At 38.0% G+C, this 7,173-nt stretch overlaps 1 pseudogene; it reads right to left on the bottom strand.

Moving 5' to 3' along the window:
- Positions 1-1,137: 1,137 nt before the first annotated feature.
- Positions 1,138-5,237, bottom strand: LOC118574993 (annotated as a pseudogene).
- Between the last annotated feature and the right edge of the window lie 1,936 nt (positions 5,238-7,173).

Genomic DNA, 7,173 nt, shown 5'->3' with positions numbered 1-7,173 from the left:
GTGGAAATATCATTGTGGATTTCTGGAGACACTTTTGTCATCCTGGAAGGAGGGGACAAGACCTGCCTGGGCTGAATCTACCAGGTTGAACTTAATCCCCAGGGGAATCTTTGCCCTGGAGGAGGTGGGAATGGGGGGAATGGGGTGTAGGCTGGGTCTGGGGTAGGAGGGAGGAGGACAGGGGAACTCACGGCTGAGATGTAAAATTAAATTAAAAATTAATAATTAAAAAATTTTTCTTACCACCAAACTTCAAAGGTAATCTCCACTTCTGATTCCAATGTACAGTGTTTGTTTCATCATCTCCCATGTGAGGACTTGATCCCACAAGTTCTCATCAGCAAGATACTGCCATTATTTTTTTACAGGCCAAAATGTTAAAAAAATTTCTGAAACCATTTAACAAGGTAATATTGATATCTTTGAAGTGCTTCATCTCAGCTAATTTCTTTCAATCACATATGAAGTAACTAGTGCCTATTGTTGAACTATGCTGACTCTGATGGTCTCTGCTCCTGTCCACTGTGCTCATAACAGTGATCTCCCAACTTATCACTCACTCACTTTTAATTCTATGCATTAATGTTCTTTTTTTATACATGAATCCTAATGTATTCAAGACAAATTACTGACATTCAAGCCATGCAGGATAACAAACATTTAAGGGAATTTATGAACAAATATGAAAAATAAAACCAGGAACAAAAGTCCACCACCCTTTTACAGACAACCATACTTGAAATAAATATCACATAATGCGTGACAGGTAAACAAAAATGGAACATTTTGATGATAGCCATCCCATTCTATTCATTGCAGCAGATGAATAATTCTCACTAAGTGAAAGCAAAAAAGATGAACAAAAACCACAGAAGGAATATAAGTTCCACAAAATAAACTTCATTAATTGGATTTGCAACACATATCCCACACTTCAATATCTACCTCAAATGTGGCAACATAGAAGACACAGTGTAGTCTTCACATCAGTCTTTAGGGAACTTACTTCAAGGCTACAGTGAAAAAGACTTGAAACAAGTTTTTTTCCTTAAAACTGAAAATAACTGTGATGTCTAAAGTCTTAATCAAATCGTTTATGTGAATAGGGGGTTTTAATTAACAAAAGCCTCTGAGCATTTACTTGGGTCCCAGGGGCTGCATGACAGGTGGGTGAGAGAGATTTGTTCTCACCACTGGCAAGCTGGGAAACAGGAAAACTTCAGCTACAAGCAACAGAAAAGGCAGTATTACACATTTATGGACTTTTATACCTGGATTCATTATCTCATGTGATTAAATAGAAGTATGAAACTTAAGAGTTTACCTTATCATTTAAATTAATAGGCCTTTTTTCCAAGTAATTTTCCAGGTATAATTCAAATAAAGGACATCATAATTCTTGAACATATTATTGTCATGAGTCATTTTTTTCTACAAAATAAATAACCTTTGTAGACAAATTTCTAAAGGTCTTATTAATTAAAAAAAAACAAAGCCAGGTATTGGGGTGAATGCTGAAAGATTAGAGAAACAGAAAAATCCACATCCAACCTCACCTTGCCCACTTCTCAGCAAAACTTGTTTCCTCAAACTGAAAACCTCTGAGTCCTCACCTGAATGGATCTCAGCTGAAGTGTTGCTTAAAAGCTTATAAGCTTTAAAAGCCTCTAGCTTCTTGTCCACATGCCTTGTATACTATTTTGCTTCCTGCCATTATTCCTGGGATTGAGGGCATGTGTCTTTACCAAGCAAAGCGTGAGATCTCAAATGCTGGGATTAATGGTGTGTGACCATAATGCCTGGCCTCTATATCTAATCAAGTGGCTGTTCTGTTCTTTGACCCAAGACAAGTTTTATTAGTGTTCACAAAAATATCACCACATTCCCCCTTTATTGTCTAAAAACGTTGTAACTAATAAAACAAACTATATACAATAAGTACAGTAAGTATATACAACATACACAGTCAAGAATTATATTAATAATCTCTAGTCCATTAAAATTTTACAAATTCAAATGAAAGCCTTCATTAAATACATTAACATTGTACAGTACATTAATTTTTGACAAATTCTGAGAAAGAGAAGGGACTTCAAGAGTGTGAATTGTTGAGACCAAGACTGGAAAAAGCACAGGGACAAACAGCTAAACCAATGGAAACACATGAACTACAAACCAAAAGCTGTGGAGCTCCCAAGTGGACCAGGCCCTCTGGAAGAGTGAGACAATTGAACAGCCTGAACTGTCTGGGAGGCATCCAGGCAGTGGGACCCGGACCTGTCCCTAGTGCATGAGCTGGCCGCCTGGAACCCCGGGCCCACACAGAGACACTCCACTCAGCCTGGAAGGAGGGACTGGATGTGCCTGCACTGAATCCACCAGGTTGAGCTGAATCCGCAAGGGAGTCCTGGCCCTGGAGGAGATGGGAACAGAGGGGACCGGGTGGGAGGTGGGAGGACAGTGAAACCCATGGCTGATATGCAAAACCAAAACACATACACGATTTTAAAAAAAAATTTAAAAATTGACAAATTCAGACAAAAATTTCATTACTTATCCTATGTAAAACAAGTAGTTCCTTTTATAAATTATATTCAATAATCTACTTATTTATCTTATCATATCCATATTCTCTTTTTTTTCAGAGTAGATTCAAAATCTACCTTTTAATCTTACCATATCTATATGTTCCCTGTTTTCTTTTCATGATAGATTTAATAATCTATACTTTTTGATATCCCCATTTTACATTTTCTTTTATTTTTTAAACAAGTTCCCTGTATCTAATCTCCTTTGTTTAACTTTTTTTTTTACCACTAACAGACTAACAGCTTGTTAACCAACCAACATAAACAATGATAATATCCATAAATCTTTACATGACCAAAGAACCACCCACCTTACCTTTTGGGAATGTGGGAGTTGTGTTCTGAAAATCACTTTCTGCATTCTAGGGATGAAGATATTTTTACAGATTCCTGAAAATATAACTTTGAGTTAACTGTCAAGTTCTGTATCATTTGTCTAGTCTATGCATAATGGGAAAGAGTGGGGCTTGTCTCAATTTCTTGTTTCAGTAGTCTGTGATGCTAGATCATCTCAGCTAGCCATCTCAAAATTGTCCGGAGCAGTTTGTAGTCCAAAGAAGATGTTCTGGTGATGATAATCATCTTATTGACTTTATCATAGTCTGTGTGGAATCATCATTGTGGGATCTCACCATACGTTTGAAGATTTCAAAGTTGCTGTTAGGCATGGTCCTGGTTCCCTGCAGAATATTTTTTGCCTCCTCTGTGGTTTGGAGAAATCACAGTATAATAAATATCTTTCTCTAGGAACCACAAATGTTCTTCCCTAGAAGAGAATATCTTCACAGCAACTTCTCCCCACATCTTGCCTCAACAAACTTCTCCAAACTGACCTTTGTCAATGTCTTCTTGTTACACGAAGATTCTGGCAATTATTCTCTTAACACGCAGCACTAAACTCTTTTCTCCAGTAGCAGTATCACCATCACCACCAATATGATAAAAAGCAGTTGGCAACTTGGAGCAACAGCCACCATTTCCATGGTTCGGCCAGTGCTATCTGTAGCCTGGCCCAGCCACAGCTTCTCCTCAACTAGCCTCACTGGCTGGCCTCAAACGTGAGATCTTCTTACTTCCACCTCCTTCAGCAAATCCTAACACTATGCACTACCACAACTGGCCACATGAAGCTCAGACCTGAGCTGGGGCCTGCAAGTCCACAGGCAAGTAGCTTCTATGTAAATTCATATGTTATGTGTTGGGCACAAGATGTAGACAAACTTCTGAAGGTCTTATTACTATAAACAAACCCAGAGCCAGGTATTGGGGTGAACACTGAAAGATCAGAGAAACAGAAGAATCCACATCCGACCTCAAATATTATGTTGGCTAAAGATCATACCAATTCATATATATTCAGATTCTTTTGGTATGAGTGTTTCCAGATGCTCAAAGCCTACTGTTATAATCAAAGGACTTAAGAGACCAATTATACACAATAATTTTTACAGTTATATGGTTACTCTATTTTGTGACTAGGCTTTACCACACTGATTACATTCATAGGATTTCTTTCCAGTATGTGTTCTTTTATGCACTTGAAGATTACTGTGATCTGCAAATGCTTTGCCACACAGATTACATTGGTAGGATTTCTTTCCAGTTTATGTTTTTTTATGCCTTTGGAGACTATTATGATGAGCAAAGGCTTTAGCACATTGCTTATATCAAAAGAGTTTCTCTCTAGTATGTGTTTTTTATGCCTTTGAAGATGACTGGACTGTGCAAAGGCTTTACCATACTGATTACATTCATAGAGATTTTCTCCAGTATGTGTTCTTTCATGTCTTTGAAGAGTACTGACATGTGCAAAGGCTTTACCATATTCATTACATTCATTGGTTATTGATCCAGTATGCATTCTTTTGTGTAATTGAAGATGCCTATGATGTGCAAAAGCTTTATCACATTTATTACAGTCAAAGGATTTTTCTCCAGTATGTGTTCTTTTATGCACATAGAGATTCCTGTGATATTCAAAGGCTTTACCACACTGAATATATCGGTAGGGTTTCTCTACAGTACATATACTTTTATGCCTTGAAGATCATTGGGATGTACAAAGGCTTTATCACATTGATTACATTCATAGGGTTTCTCTCCAGTATCTGTTCTTTTATGTAATTGAAGATGATTGCGATAAGCAAAGGCTTTACCATATTCATTACTGTCACAGCATTTCTGTCCAGTATGTGTTCTTTTTTGCAAATGAAGAGCACCATATTGTGCAAAGGCTTTACCATATTGATTGCATGCATAGCATTTCTCTCTAGTATATGTTATTCTATGAATTTGAAGAGTACTGCAATGAGCATAGGCTTTACCACACTCATTACATTCATTGGATTTCTCTCCTGTATGGCATCTTTTATGTCTTTGAAACTGACAGTCATATGCAAAGTCTTTACCACATTGAGTATATACAGGAGGTTTCTCTCCAGTTTGGCTTCTTTCATTCCTTTCATGTCTTCTGGAGCTTTGACAATGTTCTTCAATACTATGGTCTTCCCAACTCTATCCAATAATAGTAAGGTTTCTGTAGGTCTCCAGCATCACATCTTCGGAGAGATTCTTCTGGGAAGGATCCAGCAAAGTCAACTCTTCCCAAGTGAAGGCAACATGCACATTACCATAGGTCAGTGCAATCATGTCATGGTTTGTCAGCTCAGCCATACTCTCTGCTCAGCTCCCTGCAGCAACAATCACAGCACATCACACCACACAAAACTGCTGGTGCCAGCTCTTTTCCAAAGCAAAGTCACTGCTGGGCAGTGGTGGGGCAAACCTTTAATCCCAGTACTCAGGAGGCAGTGGCAGGTAGATCTCTGTGAGTTTGAGGCCAGCCTGGTCTACAAAGCAAAGCTTTAATGTTCTTAACAAATGTTAGATATCCATCAGGCATCTCTATTAGCTGCACAATATGAGAGGTTCCATTTCCTCTCACCTAAAAAAATGAAGTTAGAAAGAACAAAAGAAAACATTCTGAAAGAAGTGAATGAGCCTTTCTGCCATGCTCCCTTGTGCTGCTTCCTTCAGAACATAACTGGGAATGGTAACATGCTAAACTATTGCTTGGGGAGACAATCTCCTTAGGTAATTTTTCAGCTTAACTGTAATGGATAATGCAGCATTCCATTTTACAATTGTCTTGAATAACTAACCTCTGATTCAAACAGCTCCATTCTTTTGTCATTGTTTATTTTTGAGGCAGTATGTGAATTAGAATATTTCTTCAATAAAAGTCTTTTTTTACTGTCTTTTGGGACATTATACCTCATATTAGGTTGCCGTGCCCAGCCTTAAAAAAATGAGGAGGTGCTTATATTTATTGTAGCATTATATGCCATGTTCTGTTGACATCCATAGGAGATCTGCCCTTTCCTGAACAGAAAATGAGCTAGAATGGATTTAAGCTTGGGAAAAGATGTGAGGTGGAGTGGAAGGACTGTAAGGAATGAGGAAGGGAAAACTGCAAACAGGATATAAAATAAAGAAGAAAGAAACAAGGACAAAGAGAATAAAAAATAATAATTCTCCCTCCCTCTACCTTTCTTTAAATTGTCCTTTATATCTCACTCTGATCTTCAAATTCAAGGTATCCTTCTTATTTAATTGTTATCACATGCAAATGTGTATTTGGATTGGCATATATATTCCTAAATATAGCATACTCAGGACATGTAACATTACAAGTATGCATATTTAAAACACTAAGTGCTTGTTACTGAACAACACTTTTTAAACAACTCCCTGGAGAGAGCTACCACCCATCATGCCAGCTTAACTCATTTGTCTGTAGTAATTTGTATAGGGCTGAGGATCTTATCAATGACCTGCATGTCATAGTAACACAATGAGTTCTAGAGTGACAGAAATAGCTTGGTGGTAACCTACACATCTTTAATTAGTCTCAAAATCAGCTTAAACAAGAGGAATACCATGTCAACAAACTACCTGCCTTGGAATTTTCTGAGTTCCCTTCCAAAGGATCACTGAAGCAGAGTCAGGTTACTATTATAAACTGCCAAGTCTGCATGTATCCTTGCAAAGGAGACACAGACACACAGACACATAGACACAAACACTGACACAGATACACACACACACACACAGACAGAGAGAGAGAGAGAGAGAGAGAGAGAGAGAGAGAGAGAGAGAGAGACAGAGACAGAGACAGAGACAGAAAGAAAGAAAGACAAAGAGCGCTAAAGATGGGTAAAAGGAGAGGAGGAAGGAAAGGAGAGTGGGAGAGAAAGTGTTGAGGAAAATTAGATAGGAGCTTTCATCTATGTGTCTAAGAGCCTTAATCCCTCCTGAAATAGACATTTCAGGTGCAGGCAGTTGGGTTGGAGTCCCCAAACTACTGTTAAGAATGCCTCATCTCTATTCTGCAATGAAGCCTAGTAGATGCACTGAGTACACAGCATGGCTTTTAGAGGAATTGAGCCTTTGGTTCTTAATGGTACCTTAGAACAAGGGGTAGATGTGGTTTATGGCTTCCCTTAGGAATGATTTTTAGCATCAAAAACATTTTAAAACTTTTTCTGGTATTTTCCTTCTTAAGAATATGGATTTTGTTATTCTA

The sequence above is a fragment of the Onychomys torridus genome, unplaced genomic scaffold, assembly GCF_903995425.1.
Source record: "Onychomys torridus unplaced genomic scaffold, mOncTor1.1, whole genome shotgun sequence".
NCBI lineage: Eukaryota > Metazoa > Chordata > Mammalia > Rodentia > Cricetidae > Onychomys > Onychomys torridus.
This window is presented reverse-complemented; position numbering and strand designations above follow the sequence as displayed.